Source organism: Anser anser (genome assembly GCF_964211835.1).
Source record: "Anser anser genome assembly, chromosome: 4".
Lineage (NCBI taxonomy): Eukaryota > Metazoa > Chordata > Aves > Anseriformes > Anatidae > Anser > Anser anser.
In genome coordinates this window covers 25,232,290-25,251,446 of record NC_139724.1, presented here as the reverse complement: position 1 = coordinate 25,251,446, position 19,157 = coordinate 25,232,290, and positions in this window count along the sequence as shown.

Below are 19,157 nucleotides of genomic sequence, written 5' to 3'. Positions count from 1 at the left end.
TTATGTTGGCCAATAGTTTAGTAAAGAATGTGTCATGCATTTTTTCCATAAATTGATCTAATTAGCCTTCTTCCTTCAAATGCTGGTTATCCTTGGGATCATGCAACCCCATTCTCTTTGAAGAACACAGCTGTCCTAGCTGTCCTTTTTGGTCATAAATGTAAAAGTGCTAACACAATTTTGGGATTTCAAAAATTAGGATCAACTCAGGTTCTGAGTAGACAGTATGGTGATATAAAGTGTAAAGCACAGAAATGCTGTCAAAGTCATTTTGAATGGTCTATTAAGACATTTTCTTTAAACACCAAAATTGCTATTTCTTCCTTAGTTTTAATGTGAACAAATTTTCTAAGTATTTCAGCCCAAAATTTAGTTAGACAATTGTAAGACTAAACAATTGTGACATTGGGCAAAAAGAATTTTTTTTTTTTTTAAGCAAGGAAAAAATGTGAAATTTGAGAATAAAAAGTCCCACAGACATGAAGAAAAAATAATAAACTAAAATCAATTAATGACAGATGAGTTTATACAGGGAGTGTAAACATAGGTATAAAAAGCTTCTGGATCAAGTCCATTAAACATCTACTGATTTGGTCTAAATCTTATGATAGTAGGCCGACAACTGCTAGAGAAATGATCAAGAGTGCAAACAAATTCACCTTTTGCAGCATCAGGTCATTTGGCAGCACTGCATAAGGATTGCAGAACTCCCAGTCTTATTTTGTGAAATGTTTTTGTTTGAATTCAGCAATTACGTTTTAGACCTATATAAGGTACTTTTCTATTCTTAATGCTGCAAGTGGCACTTTGTAACTTTTCAAAATTAGTTTTTTTACTAGCAAGCTATAAAGTAGAAAAACTAAGCTGTCTGGGCTTCTTGTATTTTTTGTTGAAAAGTTGTTTTTTTGTTTTTTTTTTCTTTTCCCCCAAATTGTGGATGTTTTGCAGAGTGTCACTTTTTTTTTTTTTTTTTTTGAAAAGAAACAAACCTGAAATCTGCAGGTTATTCATTTTTATTACCCTCTGGAACAAAACAGAAATATGCAAGTGATAGAAAATGTCAAAACCAACATTTTCACTGAATTGTTAAAGAAGTCCTGATATTTTAGTGAGAAAAGATTCAGAAAAAATAATAATAATAAAAAATCTTTGGAATGACATGTTCACAGACTGTCATGCCACAGCCAGAGGGTAGATATTTAAAACATATAAAATAATTCCCTTTACCAAATCTAATATTGTTTTCCTGTTATGAAGACTGGCTAATCAGTCAGCAATTAAATTTAGGCATAATTTATCAGATGAACTTCATTAAATATTTTTTTGATTTTATATCACACAAAGCCAAACTCCATGATCGGGATTAATTGCTACCTTCATCAGTTTCAGCACAGGTCAAGGATTAAGTGGGTTTGGAGTGTGATCTGACCCTTCATTGCAATCCTGCTCCCACTGAAATCTTTAGCTGTCAAATTCACAGTTACAGGTTTCACAGAAGATTACCACAAATTATGTTTTGATGCTATTATCCATGCATCATTTTACCTAGCCATGAAAAAGAGCTTAACAAAATAGCTGTTTTGAAAAGAAATGTGAGAGTCATATTAGTAGGCAAATGTTTCCATGTTTTGATGTCTTTTTGTTACAGAGTGGGAACTAAGGCTGAAAAATCAACCAAAAAAAAAAAAAAAAGATGGAGCAAGATTAATTTTATGTTTAAAGGGAGAAAAGTCTTGAAGTTAATATGGATAGCTGAAAATTTCATATAAAAACTCTTTTTCTGTGGAAAAATGGTTTATGATTTCAACTTTTCATGAAAATGCCCCTGAACAAAACATTTTCAGCCAAAAACTTGTCTGGTTTTGGTTATTGGGGAGGGAGGAGGTTGAGGAAGAATTAAAATTTTACAATACGGTTCTAGAAGGCCTCTTCTGCACTTGGTTATGTATATTTAAGACATATCTCCCTCCTGGCATGATTTGCAACATAATAATGGAGCAATGTTGAGAAACCCATGCTATTTCTCTCTACTTAAATTCCCAGAATTGTCAATCTGGCATCTCTCACAGTACAACATTTACATAATTTTTAAATTACAGACAATTATGCAAAAGCCTTCTCCATCAAAGGACCAATTTTCTTCCCCACCCTTCCCCTGAAGTCAACAGCAAAGTGTCTTTTCTCAGCAGTGGAAACAAAGTCAAAGTGTCTGGTGATTATACTTATGGAAGAGCACTGTATGCTTAATACTGTTGTATATTTGCTTATGCCCAATACTATTGTAGTTGAGAAAGTATGTCAGTAATGACAATGATATGAACAGTAGCTATGAAATCCTTGATGGTAAGCACTGTTCAGGGAGAGTGTGTATGGTGACTATTAAGAAAGAAGTAAGCTAAGAAATAAGTAGGCAATACTGGATTTTTGAGTTTGTAAAACTGAAATACACAGTGAACTGAGATGATAAAGACATTTACTGGGAAAATTACCTTTGGGTTTTTATATATATATATATTATTTACCTTAGGCTGATTTTATCTTACACTATACGTATAGTGTAAGTATATATACATACACACACTACATATATAGTGTAAGTATATATATACATACACATTATATGTATAGTGTGTAAACACTGTATGTGTATATTGTTTTCCTAAATTAGTGTAAATTATAATTGTCAGCCAAGGAAACATAATTTCCCTAGTGCCTCCTTTCTATTGCCATCAACCCTTCAGCTATATGAGAATTACATTCTTTACAACTGTTAGCGTGAAACAACACAGGATTCCTCTTATCTGTCACTGGTACTGTGAATTTTTTAACTAAATCGTAGACAGATGGATACACAGATGCAAATATGAATGACTTACTGCTCATTTTGTTGTAGACGGCAATGTAAGCATGTGCATGTATGTGTATATAATACATAATGTTTATATGTAGGTTCACATACACACACATGTATTGTGACTGGTGTTTGGCATGTAACTATGAGACAAACAACTGAGAGAGAGGACTTGATTGCTTTTTCTATATTTCATATAATGATTCACAAAAGTGTTTAGTTATAAAAAGCTGACTCCAAATGGTTTTTCTTATACTAAAGCAGCTGTTCATATGAAAAAGAAAAACAAACAATCCCAACAACTTTTCTTTGATTTTACTGCAGGATACATGCTCAGTTGCTCTTCTTGTGATGAAAAAATAATGCCCACAGTGCAGCGTAGCAGTGGACCTTGCTCCTTTTTGTAGTTAACCAGTGAAAAAGGCTGCATCTGCTTATTCTCAGACATTAATGCAGCTAAAGGAATAAGACATCAGAGGCCTGCGAATGAGAAGGTCTTTTTAAATTTACAAAGCGTTTGCTCCTGAATCCACCTCAGCCAGTTTGGGGAAAGCGCTTTTGGCACCAAGTCACCCTTCAGGGAAAGACTGATAATGATCACTAAAGACATACTACGGGCTCCTGCCTCACTCACTTCAAAGGCCTTCTCTCTTAATCAACATTAAATCATCATTTTGCCTTGGATATAGGGACAGCTGTACACAATCTATTTGTTTTAAAACAGATTAGGAATGGTTTTTCTGCCAGAGTATAAGCTGCACGATAAATGTACTTTAAAGACACAACTAGGAAAAACATTGCTCCTTTGGTTAGCTAGATCCCGATACTAGCTGAGAACATACAGCATCTTACCAGGATTGGATCCTTATTCAGTTGTTCAGCAACCCCCAAGAGCATTCAGGAAATACAGCCATTAAAAAAAAAAATTAAAAAAAAAATCAAAAAAAAAAATCAAGTATCTGTTGATCTCAGCTATGCATTCCGGTAAGTTGCCCATGAACAGCAATAGTAATGGTAATAGTAAGTAACATAAGATCTTCCAGATCTTCCACTTTCTGGTTCTTTTTATTTTATTTTACCCTTACTATTATTGTTAATCTTAGAATTACCTTATTTCATCTACTGACATTCTCACAACTGCTAGGGTGACAACAAAGGCCTTTTATTACCCAATTAAAAGCTGATAGATAGTTGTTAAATAATTAAGTAAAGGCCCCTAAATACTAGGTAACACACCGCCTCTAGACCCACACTAGAGATTTTTATACAGCTGCTAAATGTCTCTCTAAAGGCTGGTTTTCTTATGCAATGTGAATGTACTGACATGCACAATTTAAAAGACTACTCTAGAAACAAGATGCATTTCCAGAACAGGACAGAATGTTTTGGAAAGCAGTGGCTCCAGGAAAAGATTTGGGAGTCAAAACAAGTACCCAAATCAACGTCATTCTTGTAAAACTTTTTGGTGAAACAAGTTACTCAGTTTTTCCATTTGTAGTCAGAATATTGATAATGGAATACTGTAACAAGTCCTGTTGTTTATTTTTAGAGAGCTATTGAAAAATGAAAATGGGCAAATAAATATACTACAAAGAAAATATCTTACAAAGAGAAACAGAATATTTTATCTGTTATTCTTCAAAAAGCAAAATAAAAAGAAGATTGACAGGTAACCTGTTTATATGTATGAGAGAAAACTGTTTACAATCCTTCACATATTAGAGAAATGCAATTCCAGTTCTAGAAAATGGAAGCTAAAATGAGATAAATACGAATAAAAAACAAGTTCCAACTTCTAATAACAAGAGAAAACACCAGAAAAATCTATAAAATGAATTGGTCCCTTCTGCTCTTGCTGCCTCCCTTCCCATTTTTTAGCCTAAACCAGCCATCCATCTGGTGGACATATATCAACCAACTGCTAGCTGCTTTAATTCAAATGGAAGTCCATCATTCACAAGGAGCTGGCTGAAATGCTGTGCTTTCTGAAATAAGAGTGGTCTAATTAGTGTGATGATCCAAGAGTCCATCCTGAGCTCAAGTTTTCCTATCACATTCTTGGTTGAAATACTAGTGTCACTGCATGCCTAACATCTTCATGCAGCTACCTTAACTGTGAGCATAAGTCACAGATGTGTAAATTAGTTGACATGCTTATTGGTATGACCAGTGACATCTGCAGTATACACAAAGGGATTGTATGTCTACAGAGAGTGAACATCATACCCATCTAGTAAGACGGTATCTTCTTTCCTAAAAGGAAAACAAGAACAAAACTACTATTGTTAGGACCCTTTTCCAAATCCAATAAAATAAATTACTAACAATGAAAATTCAATGTTTTATGCTTTTATGATAAATCTCTGTTTTGCCTTAACCACCTCATCTCTCTGTAAATATTCATTTCAAAATGAAGAATGTTACCTGATGCCCTTATGAAAAAAATCAAACTATTCAACTCTAAAATAACTCTAAATTATTAATATTTCTCTCTGTTATAGACTTGACATTGCTGTTTTATGATAAAGATAATACAAGATGGGCCAGACTGCAAGAAAGGTGGAACCTAGTATAAAAAGGCAAATACTAGCACTGAATTTGGTTTTCATGGTGTGTTTACGTTCATGGTAGTAAATGAGAAAAGTAACTTAAATTCTTTATATAGGCATTATCATAAAGAATATTAGACTTCCAAGAAGCTAATGTTAGGTATGGGAATAAAGGGAAAAGAAAGGATGAATAGATTAGATTTTAGCTAGCAAACAGGACAGAGAAACAGCTAAGCAAAGGGAGGTGAGGATAGAAATGGAATGAAAACCGGATAGATTTTGACAAAAAAAAAAAAAGATTTTAAATTGAGATGAGAAAATTCTGGTACCACCAAAAAGAAGAACTACACCACATTTGGAAAAACTATCCTAGCTAGAAAAAGGCTCCACTTGGTCAACCAGCGCAGAGGTAGTATTTGGAGTAAAGGGTGGCTATTTCCTTGTCCTCCCAGAGAATCTATTTCTTGGTGGTTGAGAATGCACCAGATGATCTAGCTAGGAAGCAGGATGCAAGGAAGGAAAAGGCATATAAAATGAATCGTATGTGTTTGAAAAACAACAGAATGCAAATCAAGGCAACATAAATTAAAGAGAGGGAGAGAAAGTTACTCCAGGGGCTTTATTCCCCTCCCCCCACAGGATACAAGCTATTTCCTTTGACTTTTGCAATAGTAATTTCAGAATTCTACTTCTGGCACAGTCTGAACTGCATGTATTTTCAGCACTTGGCAAGAAGACATTTAGAAGATAGAGGTTGTTCTTTTACTTGAGACAGGCAATTCAACTTCTTGTGCTGTGACAGTAAAAAACGCATTTCTCCACTGAGGTCATCACTGCACAGACAACAGTAAATTTGGCATTTCCTAATTTATTTATTTATTTATTTATTTTGCTGTTTGACTTTGCAACCTAAATAACTTTCTTCTCTTCACTGAGTAATGTCCACATGGAGTCCATTTTTATTGTGCGCGTGCTCATGGCTAGCTTCAGGCACAAGGAGCACATACAGTCCAAGAATGGACTACATGTGGATAACACATTTCAAAGACATACGGATTCTGAGAGGTAAGTCCTTACTAATGTACATTTTGCTGTGCAGTATTTAGTAACTGAAGATGGAGTTCTCTGACCATTGCCAATGCAAATTGTTGATCTGTCATAATGTGCAGTGGATAGACCTGGTTCTGACTTCTCTTAAAATTTTCATTACTGAGTAATTCTACAAAGTCCTTTGTAGATAAATTAATAATTCAATATGACTGAAGTATGTCTTCCCTTTATAAAGAATGTCAAGCAGACTAAGGAGTGAAAAAATAATTAAGAATAATGGACATCAACATATTATATTTTTTAAACAACTATATGCAATGTTATATAAAAGTGCTAAACAACGTGACCAGGAGTAATAGCAAAGGGAAAGGCTATAGCTTTAATTTATGAAAGCAGTTATAGGATATAGGAATAGCCATACTGGCTTAGATCAAAGCCCCAGTCTGTAAGAGTGACCATTAGCAGATGTTACAGGAATATAAGAAAGAGATGGTGAGCCCTCCTTTTTTATGCAGTCAGACACTATAAGTTTGTACAGCCAGACTTTCCTGAGGAGGGCCAGATATGCAATAAGGTAACAAGTGGCTGATATCTTTACCTGTTTCTTAACAGAATTCTTCATTTTCCAGAGTCCTGTTTCATGCTGTGAAAGATTGTATTCTCTTGACAGAAGATGAGGTTTTATATATTGCTAATATTCACTGAGCAAGAAGTATCATCCTCTTCAGAGTATCATCCTCTTCAGAGAAACTACATCACACTGGATGCCAGGATCAAGCAAAAAACTCAAAGTGTAAACCTGAGTTCATTCCTATTGTATACAACTAAACCACTGAGATTGCTGAGTGTCTGCCATCTTTCAGTGTCAGTATATAAAACTCACAGACCCAGTCAGATAACTGACCTTTATTGAATTGACAAATTGTAACTTTGATTTTTAGCTTTATCTAGTATTAAAGGTAGAAGTAAAGTGCAATTTAAGAAAAATAAAATACTTAAAATGTGCATTTTAAATCACTGAATGGTGTCATTTCTTCTTTGCAAGAGAGGATGCTTGTGATAGTTATACTGTTACATAAGAAATATGTTTCCAGTAGTTTATTTATTTCAGGGCTTGCTCTGTGAGTAACTATAATTTAAAAAATATTGGTAACTTTAAGAACTTCAGACTGTAGTTCCCCTTTTAAGTACTGGTCAATGGCTGCCAACATGCATCATTACAGAGCTTTGGAAATCAGATATATGGCAGTCAGACACAAAGAAGGAAAAGGGAAGAATTGAAATCAAACCTAAACTGTACCTAGTCTGGATCTTTCTTTACGAACCTGATGAAGATAATCTAAGCCCACTTTTTTTTTCTTTTTTTTTTCTTCATATCTTATTAAAGCCAAAGTAAGTAGAGTTAAGCAGAGGAATAAAAAAAAAAAAAAGAAAAAAGAAAAAGAAAAAAAAAAGGTGTTACCTGTTTCTAAAATACTTCCTCATACCTGTTAAAAATGTTTTGATTAAAAGCTCTTGTTTTAAGGTTATTTTTTCCTTCATTATTAAGTTGAGTTGGAGTGAATCCAATGATCTTCCTGTTTGTCTACAGTATGCATACAATAAAACAAAACACATTAGTTTTGCCTTAGCCGGACATTAAGGAAAGAAAAGGGAATTACAGCTTTTTTCTTTCAATTTTATGAGCAAGGTGTGGAACTTCCCACCTTTGAAACTTGCAAGGAAATAAGGCAAAGAAACTAAAGTGTTTTATTCACTCTGTATTGGAAAACTGGATAAGCTCAAACAAAACGTAGCTAACAGCAAGCTCAAGGCAGGATTCATATTCCAGTAACTTTAGAAATCAAGACCCACCTTTGCATTAATCCAGTCTTATGCCACCGTGTTTCCATTGAAAATTGCAACGTTATGCTGAAGTAAAGTTAGGGAAGAGTTTAGTACTTAGCTTGGAGGTGATCATGGAACCAGAGGTAGAACTACATCTCCCAGATCTCTGTCTGCTTCCTCTTTTTTTTACCCTCTGGTGTGCAGAATACTCATGTTTTCTGAAGCACTGTATCTGCTCTTTTTCTTTTGAGACCATAGTATCTCCTGGCTGTGATCCCTTGAACCACAATGAATCACAGATACCCTAACATCCTATACATAGTGGTCTCTTCTATTTTCTGCTTGCCAAGAAAAACTTAAGATCTTTTTGATGGTCAAATCCACAGAACAGTGGCAGGTCACACTGATGGGATGTGTGTTACTGCCTTTGGCACAGACCAGAATGCTATGAGAACAGATTAGACATGCTGCAGTCTGAAAATTGTCCCAGAGCAGAGAACCAGATATAGAAAAGTGTTCTCAGTATAATATTTTTTTCTTCTAGGAGTTTAATGCTGAATGATGTTTGCCAATCAAACTATGAATAAGAGCTTGGATTTATCCCCAAAAATATGAAGAGGAGAAATATGAGAAGGAATATTCTAATTTTCTTTACACTTCAAAGAGAAAAACAAATATTCATTTACTCAAGAGCACAAAATGCTATATTGAAAGCCATAATGGAAAGTCAGAACTTCGAACAATACTGGGGGTGCTCGACTTCATTAGAATGTCTGAATACTAGCTTGGAGGGAAAATCACGTCTTGTGTGGAAGGAGTATGGCAAAGTGAGTTAATGTTCAATTCTTTCTGCTTCCACACCTCCCCAGATGAGAAAGGGTTAAGCATGAGTTAGAGATGCATGCGAAAATATATGGATGAAGTAGGAAAAAAAATCTCTTCTAGTTTGAGCTACTCCATCTGTTCCCTTAATTCAGTGGCAGACCTTGACTGGACCCTGGGATCTGCTAGTCCCACACTTCACACAACTTCTCTCTGTAAATTAAGTTGTTGGCCTGTGTTGCTGAGGGTTTAGGAAGGTGAGTGATGACCTTGGTTTGAGTATGTTTGTATAGAAACATGTCACTGCAGGATGATGTCTTTCCTCCTGGGACATAGGGCCCAATACTAACCATTTGTTAAGAAAATACCAAAGCTAAACATATCCAGTGTATGAAAGGATCCAACACCCTTGCCAAGTGTAACTTTCACTCATCTTTGAAACATCAATGTACACTGTATTTTAAAGGTTATTTTTAGCACTTGTCTTTTAAACTGTTTCCCATCTGATGTTAACATCTTGCAACTTTAAAACTAATATGAGTTACTTTTATTATTAAAATGGGAAATCGCTTTAATGTATTGTAGTATGGCAATATGTTTAATATATGTTTTAAAAAGGAGACCTAAAATAGTATTTATGCTCAGGAATGAGGGCACGTAATACCAAAGAAGCCACATAATGCTTTCAAGGTCTATATTTCTTTATATAGCAAAGATTAAAAATAAAATTTTAAGGAGGATATAGTTAGGATTTTTCCCCTATTTTCCTTGCAGTATTTTCCATGCATTCATCTGTGTTCCTGAGTTCTAATATATGTGTACTGAAGTTTGAAGAATTCTTTGTTCTTTTTTGATTTTCTGAGAAATATTGTTTTTTTAATTTGCAGAAGTTGTCTTGCAGCATTAATTTTGAAACTGGATGAAGTCTTCTTGTTATCCCATGCAGGTTTGGTCAGATCAGTAGTATGCCTTAACTCATGATGTCCACAAGAAAACAATGAAAGATAAATTTGCTTTAGAAATATATATTTTTTCAGACCAGGTAGTCTTAAAACTGAATTCCTAAGTGTGGCTTTAGATACCTAATTTTAGGCGTCTGAGTCTGAAAATGTTGACCTTGCTTTATATTCCTATTTAGGATTGATTAATGTACAGTCAGGATGTTTTTCCATACAGCCAGCCTATAAATGTTACCTTTCTAAAGTTCAGCCCATACTTATTTGGTATATCTTTAAATAATTTATCTTCCTTCCTTACACTCTTTAAATATTTCATCCTATTTTAGGTTATGAAACGATTGTGAAAACACTGATTTGGCTCTAGAGCTTCTCCGAATTATGAGGCGTAGCTGGCGTGGGGGACAGCCCTTTGTTTAAACAGGAAAGAATGAAATCTTAGCACCATTAGAGTCAATGGGAGCTCTGCCACTGACTTCCACGTGGCCTGGATTTTACCCAGTGAGCCACCTTTGCTCTTAAGTGATGTAAATCAAGCAGGACTGCACCAAAGTCTGTGAAAGTACAAAACAAGAAACCAGTATGTGAAAGGAAATCAGACAAAACTGGCAGAAGAACTGTTAAAAGCTGGTCAAAATAAAGTACCTGTATTAAAGGAGAGTGCACTGTAACATCTTTTGCCCTGCAAATTTTTCTCTAAAACTGTATTTCAGGAAAGACGGTCTACTGCCATGTGGAACCATTCTCAATGGATACACTGTAGAAAGTAAATAAGAATGCCTTCTGTGGTGTTTTTTTTTTGTTTTGTTTTGTTTTGTTTTGTATCTCCTGTAATGAAGGAGTAAATAAGGTATCTAAAACTGATCAAAAAGCATTTCAAAATGTCTCTTTTCCTCCACATGTAAATCATCTTTTTTTGTCATACCTGAACTTTTAAAAATATTAAAATCCTGCTCACTCCAACATAAACAGAAAAACAGCAACATGTTTTGGTTGTTCCTCTCATGCAACTGTGTCCTTAAATTTCTTCTGTTCAAAGAACTGTATTAGGAATGACTTAATGTAAAGAATGCACTCAAGCTCTTTAGCTATAAATGGACTTTATTTACAACCAGTTTTGTATATTTTTGGGGAAGCTATGATTCCATTACTTTTCACATAAATCAAGGCAGAAAAAAAAAAAAGAGGAAGAAAGAAAGAAAGAAAGAAAGAAAGAAAGAAAGAAAGAAAGAAAGAAAGAAAGAAAGAAAGAAAAGAAAGAAAGAGAAAGAGAGAGAGAGAAAGAAAAGGAAGGAAGGAAGGAAGGAAGGAAGGAAGGAAGGAAGGAAGGAAGGAAGGAAGGAAGGAAGGAAGGAAGGAAGGAAGGAAGGAAGGAAGGAAGGAAGGAAAGGAAGGAAGGAAGGAAGGAAGGAAGGAAGGAAGGAAGGAAGGAAGAGAGAAGTACTTGAGTAGAAAAGCGGGAAATAAAGGTCATTTCACTCAAGAGAAATCATGTTTTAGTCAGGCTAGTCCTGGAGAACAGAAATAAAGGATTGGACAGTTATCTGGAGAAATGCTCAAAATGTTTTCTGTGTGAGAAAACACTTTCAAATTAGTAAATTAATAAACTGTTAAGTAAACAGAATAAAATGTTAAGTGCATTTTGTTTTATACTGAGCATAAAGAAGAGAATAACAAGCTCTTTTAACTGCAGCCAGGATAGCATTCCCAAAATAATTTCAAGAGATGCAGAAGTCTGTGTGGTAAACGGGCCACAGCTAGATGTCCTTCTGTGTAGGTTAAATGCTCTGTGGGAATTGGGTGCAAACATTGTATTTCAATGGATAGAACCCAAAACCTTTTAAACCCTCTTATAACACTGGTGCTCTGCTGTTCCATCAGTGAGCAGAGCTCTTCATCCTCTATTGAGTTGGCCAGAGCTCAGACTTCCCACTCTACCCTACTATTGGCTGTTTTTCTTTAGTAAAAAGTTTTGTTAGTCTTATTCTTCACAGAGGAGAGATAGACAGAAGTCTTCCATGGATTATAAAGTTCCTCTCTTTTTGGGCTAGTAGCAAATGCCATAACCTGGTTAAGAAACGAGAACAGCAGCTATTGAATACGTGACAGATCTGTGAACATTTCAGACTTTTTCTGTGACAAAAACCCCTTATTTAGGTGGAAATCTCCATCTACTTGCTCACCATCCCTACCCATAGAGTGAAGGTGGTTCCCCATTTTAAATCAGTCCAATTGCTACACAGGTGGAGCATTTTTCCATGGTAGCTGGAGAACAGCTGCTCCTTCTGCTTCTCTATTTCTTGCTCTGTTTCTTGCCACTGCCTCTTGCTGCCAGGTCTGAGGAAGAGTGAGATCCTCCTGGGCAATGCTTAAATATAAGACATGAAGAACTACTTGAATTTATTTCCTTTTACTCCTTACTCCTGTTTGTTCCAGAATTCTGATACAGAACAGCAAATGAAGCAAATAGAGCAATAGAGTCTTCAAAGAAGTACTTTGAGAAGAGATGATAGTACTAAGGGTTAGGAATATCTTGCTCCTCTTCTTTCTCCCTCTGAGTTGTATGAAGATATTCTGGCTTGTGTGGACCTGGCACAATTGTACCAGGTTTTTAACAGTACATTAGCTTACCTCAATTTAAGCACTCACAAGCAATGCTTCCTTTCCTTAGGGCCTGGTATAGTATCCTCCCAGATAGAGAAAAGACGCATGGACTAAACAAAATCTGTTTGTACTTGACACTTTAGGTCAATTTACAAGCCTGCTTGAAGAGTTAAATGAGCTCTTGTCTTGAAGAGCTCCCTGTGTGGTGTGTTGTCTGCTTGTCAAATACGTATATTTTAAAAATGACTGATTCAAAGCTGAGAAAATGCTGTTTTCTTCTTCATCTTTTTCTCTTCAGTAACCTTTCTCCAGATAAACTAGCAGCAAACAACATCTCTTAAATTGAATTTATTTCTTATTATATTTATCACTGGTATAGTAGCCTTGTTGAATCATTTTTAGCCATGCTTAGTAGCAGTATCTGTAGATGCTGTATATTTCCATAGCCATAGGGCCTGAGCAACCATAGGGACTAAACAAAAGAGCAACAGCAGAGAACAGTATCTTAAATGTCTTCTCTCTGTATGTTTATTAATGCTGCTGTAGAGAAATAATAGGGAAACTAGGTAAACCCTGAACACTTCAGATTTTATCTAAACATTTGGGATTAAAATGATATGCCTGTGTTTTCTGTGTCCTTTTACAGTTTTCTGTTATTTAAGTAAAGACAAGTGTTTTGTTTTCAATCAGTAGATTTGCAGTTTATGCAATTATATTACCTCAGGATCCTCCCTAGAATTAATTGTTCTGGTAAAGTATGAAAAGTGTGACTCTATACCACATGCAGACATGAAAATAATGGCTTGACATTTTAAACCAGATTTTCTCCAAATATATATTTTAGTCACATTTTAGAGGGGAAGACTGCAGATGTCAGTCAGTGTTCATGTGCATGCCTGTGACTATATTTCTATTTTATTAAGAGTTTAATATTGCTTCTCAGTATTTCAAAGCTATAGGAAAAAATGTTAATGAAAAAGATATATTTCTATGGCAAGTACATGACATCGTAAACAGAAAACAGGTCTAGTATTCAAAATCCAGATTTGGATGCCACTTTTTTCAGAAGTTGATAATTTACACTCCTATGCTCCCTTTTTGAGATGAACTTAAAGTGTGAAATTTTGGCACAACTGGTGTCTGCATTTGTCACGCTGTTTTCCCAAACTGGGATGTTTGGATTTGTATCCTGATGGACATGTTCTGTAACAAATTATGAGGGTGTCTCTTGGCAGGCTGTCTGAGATTTTCCACTGTACATTTAATTTTTGGTGATGTTCTTCTGTCTTTGCTAAGATTTATATCACCAAAAATAAGAAATAAGAAAACCACCCACCAGTAGAGTATCTAGAGAACATATCAATGTTTAGGACTTGAACCCCAGTGGTAATGGCCAGGAGGAGTTCATCACAGGCATTTTTGGTGTTCAAACAAAAACAAACCCTGGAAATCATATACAAAGCCAATGTTAAGGAGATGCTGAAGTTGAAAAATCTGGTGTTTGAAAATGGGAACAACAAATTTATATGCTCCTATATTTATGCAATCTTAACTCTACAGTATTAACTCTTTATAATGTGCATGCTCATTAGGTTATGATTTTTGTATTTGCTAGCTCAAAAGTTGTGAAAACAAGCTGTGAAAAATTTATAGCAAAGTGGTGTCTTGCACATATACAGACAAGGAATTTTCTAATATGTAAGCACTTGATCTAAATTTGAAATAATGATCCCTTAATTCAAGGTATTTTGGGTATGTTAAGATCAAATTGAAGAGTAATTTTCTTCTTAAGTCTCCTACAAGAGTTCTTTAGATTTTAGAATTGAGAATTGTATGTAACGCAATCAGAAACTAAGTTAATAACTGTATAAAATCTTTTAATCTTTTTAAAAATAAGAAATGTAATAATTTCAACCACCTGACTTAAGCAGTGGTGGTAGACTGCTAAATGTATTAAGCACAACAGAAATTATCACAATACTTTCCGATAGTGATGGAATAATAATTTAAAATAATTTCTCTACCATGTGGCATGTTAAATAACGATCTCAGGAGAAAAAAAGTAAGAGAAATTAATTTAATACAATGCTACAAAAGTTCTTCACTATTAACCTTACAGAACATTGTACAGAAAATTTCATTTCTTAGTGACCTATAACAAATTTTGTTTGCTTCCTTTTGAGTTAACACTTTCTTAGATTAGATTGATAAATATTGCATAAACGGTGTGTAATAGTTTATTTTAGGGGTTTCTATTGCCACCTAGTGGTTACCCTCCTTCCTGTGCACTAACAGGAGTTTTCAAAAGATTTTCAGTTGTGTGGAGCAAATTATTTTACTGACAAGTGAGAGAGTGACGCAAGTGATTTAATTCTTTATACTTATATAAAGTACAAAGTCATGAATTTAAGTTTCCTTATTATACAGACTTCAAGAAAATTCCTAGAGCAACGAAGATATACTCCATCTCATATAAATTAAGACTCATACAATAACTTAGTAATGAACGCTAAGAAAAGGAAGACCTCTACCAACGTGCATTTCTTTTTGTTTGAAACAGATGATAAGAGTTTGATGTGGTTCTGTCTTGGGTGAGTTTTTCTCTCCTGTAGCATGCTCTGTTTTCCCCAGAATTGATCTGTTTTTACCACTGGAGCAAAAAACGTTTCTACTTTTCTAAAAAGACTGAGAAGTTCATGTTGCTCTTGAAAAGGTATGTTGAGAAGATTCATAAGAAATATCATGTCTTCAGTTCTAGTTAATTTTTCTTGATAACAGCAAATATAAAACAAATTTTCTGAGCTTTTGCACTTGCACACTCACAGTTGAGAGTTAAAATAGAAATGAATATAGTGATCCAAAATGAGAGTCTCAGTCACCTCTAATTTATGCCAATATAAAGTCTGAGCAAGCACTGAAGTCAGTGCAGATACTCATACCTGTGGAGGTAAGATTTGCTGTACATAGAATTAGAAACAGTCTCACAAACTTGAATAAAGTCCAGAAGTTTTCCTTTGTATCTGGTCTCACGTGTATAATGTGGTACTCTAACATGGATTATACACACGTACGTAACACCTATACTTAAGAGCTCCTTGTATCAGGGTTTTATTTGCCCACAAAACAGTTCTTTACAATATCCTTCCTTTTGAATCAAAAACTTTCCTTCAAATAAATTGCCATTATTTTCAGTACAGGCAAAAAAAAAAAAAAAGAGAGATTTTATTTCTTTAAAGTTCTATTTTAATGATAAGTAAAAATTGTAAGCATTAATTTTGCCTCCACTAGTTAAACAGAAATGGTGTGTTCTGAGTAATAACCACTCCTCCTTTTAAAATAAACCACACAGTTTTGTCTTGGCAGACATTCAGCTCTAGAAGACTTATCTGCTTGTAAAGTTTTCCTTTGCATACACGGTCACTCAGTTTAAAGACGTTTTTAAAGTATGGAGCAAGCTGTAGAATGGAAAATAAAAAGTGTGAAAGCATTGATATATATTCTATCTTTACTGCATGTGTATAGAATTAACTCTCTCTTTTCCTGGTGAATGACTCCCCTAGATTTGTAACGCCTTTTCAGAGCCACAAGAATGGCCCATCTGAAATGCAGACTTCCTGCAGTTGGAGGCTTTCCTGGACGTTTTTAATACCAAGACTGACTGGGAGAAGAGGGAGTACTAGGAGATTGGCATGGGACTCAGGGACATGCATTAATTTTCCCATTTGGTCAAAGTCTTCCTGTGTAACCTTGAGCAGTTCACTTAGGCTCAGATTTTCAGTTATTAAACTACTCTAAGAGGTACTTTTTAAATACTCAGCTTTAAAGCTTTAAAATAACATTCTCCACAGTAGCGGTTCTTTTCCATGTCTTGTGCTAATTTATGGATATTTTTTAGGAAGAGTAAAACAATTACCTGGCTTTTGTCTCTGTAAATCCTCCTGAAAGAATGCAAATTCTTGGAAGTTCAGTCTGTCCTTTCACACAAGGATCTACCTCAGTTAGGATGAGGAGGCCTCACACTGGGCTTAGACCTTGAGTCAATGACACATTTTAAGTGCTAAAATAAAACAGGAAACCTGTGTGGAAGGCCATTCCTCAAACAGTATGGACTATTCACACTAAAACTTCTGATTGCAGAATGAGAAATTGTAATGAATGTACCCTGAAAAATGAATACAGCTGGTGGAGGAGACAGTATGCTACAGCAAGTGTTCAGGGGCTATCTGTCAATCCTGCAGTGATGCTTGCTTGGTGGCTCCAGGACAGGAGCTAGGCTGAAAGGCCTGGGAATAGTTATGTCTGTAGTGATTACTGATAGCAAGAGAGCCAGCAAGCACTAGCTGTGGCCTGCAATTCTAGTTTTCTGATTCAAATTCCATCTATCAATTTACACACGTGTGTATGTATATAGACATTGAATCAGAGAGTTTGAATCAAAAAAATGTTAAATTCCCAGTTCATAGAGAAAATAGTGTCCTTTTCCATTATTTCTTGAAGTGTTTCAAAGTTCATCCTTCCTATAGGCTTTGGTAGGTCAATCAATTTAAAATTAGATTTCTCACTATTTTTATTCTCCCAAGAAGTATTTTTCAGTTGAAAGCCCCATTTTTGCTAATGCAGTAATAACCATCTTCGAAGCACACTGAAAACGGTTTATCTATGCCTATTCTAGATCACTTATTGCATTTTTGGCTGAGTGTATTTGTGTGTGTGTGTGTGTTGGCTTTTTTTGAAAACACAGCTTCCAAATACACATTATTTTCTCAAATAACATTAGAAAATAAAAACCCTATCAGATTATACGTTTAAATTTGTCTGTTGTGTTTCAGTGTGATGAAGAGTACAAATACGTGAATTTTAGGAGTGCTAGTAGCCAACTGGATAATTTTACTTGGTTCAAGACAGGACTTAATGGAAATTTGAGGTCACATTTGCAGCTCAGTAACATGTTAAGTTTCTGGAGTGCTCTGTGCTGCCAGGTTAAGATGTGGTTACAGGGCTAAGGCACTTGTGCTAGGTAGCCAGCATACTGCTTTCACCAGCAGTCACACACCAGCCAAATATAAACTTTCCCAGTGGGAGCATCAGAGCAACGGTGTTTAAGCTACAGAAGGAAGCCTAAGAAAGATTTCTGTAAGAACATAACATGGAAAAACTCAGCAGCTAATTGATAGGGTGAGAAGGTCACAGGGAAATGCTGGTCACTTGGATGCCTGAGATTGTAAATATCTTTCTGAAATGTTATGGCATTTGTGTGGCTGCCATGAGTGAGCAAAAAAAAAGAGAATGAGGCATGTGGGAAAAGACTGAAATGGTCGAGGCACAGAGAAGTAAGTGCTTCTAGTTGCTCTCCAGCAGGGTCAGTGATTAATGATGGGCTTTTCTGAGCCTCTGGGTTGCCCAGGATATAGAAGCTCCGCAGCAGCCCTCTGGGATGAACAGAGGAGAGGTCAGGAACTCTGCTTCCCTGCACAGCAAGACGTCTGGGTCCTGTTCTAGTCCTCACCAGAAACTCTCTGATACCTCAACCCATACTATATTGTGTGCAGCAAAGATTTTCTTTAACAAGTTAGGATGTTCTGGGCAATGGGAAAGACGATTTTTTTTTTTTTAAAGAAAACTTGATGTGATGTTGAAATTTTGCTACTTTGCTGTTTTCTGGAGGTATGAAGGCAGTGCTGCAGCAGCTTCTGAGAAGTCTGTGATACTAGCCGGCAGTGTGCAATTTATCTCCAAGATAGCCACGGGCAGCACACTCTTTCATTTGGGTTCTGTACATTTGTGAGTGCCCATGGGTACCTCCCTGGTCTGGATGCGTCTGCTCTGTGTGGATTATCCCCTACCTGAGTGACATGTCAAAAGGAAGACGAGGATTGTTTGCCTGCCCACCATCTTTTCCATTACCAGGAGACAGAGCAAAAAGGTATCAAGCTTCAGGCTTCCCCTTTCCGTGTTCTCTCAGTACCAATGCAGTAGCATGTCGATTCTTTGATTTGGCAAAGTGCATAATTTAAGTGACTATGGCACACCCGTAATCATTTTCCCCTCCAGTGAGGCACAGCATGTGTTTAAATCCTATTAAAACCTGTTGGACTTAAACACATACTTAAAGTTTGGTGGATTTGAAAGGCAGACATGGAAAATGAAATTGAAGAAATGCAATTCTGCCTGCTAGTTTAACAAGGGGCTAACTACACACTCGGTGACTGTGGATTGCAGCAACAGGATTTTATTGACCTTTATGTTCATATGAAGACATTTTTGTAGGATCTATTAGTGAGGATCACCCAAGCTTCACAGGTAGATTAAGATTCAGTGAGATCCTAATTGTCTTTCTTCCCCAGAAGTTTTGACAAAGTTGCATCCTGGGCACAAGTGTGTGTTTTTTCTCCCACTAATTTTGGGCCCAGTAAAAGTATTTGCAGAGAGAGAGATGTCAGCCTCCTCTGAAGAGAGTTTGAATTTTGAATGGATGTCCTCTGGAAAATTGTTCTTGTA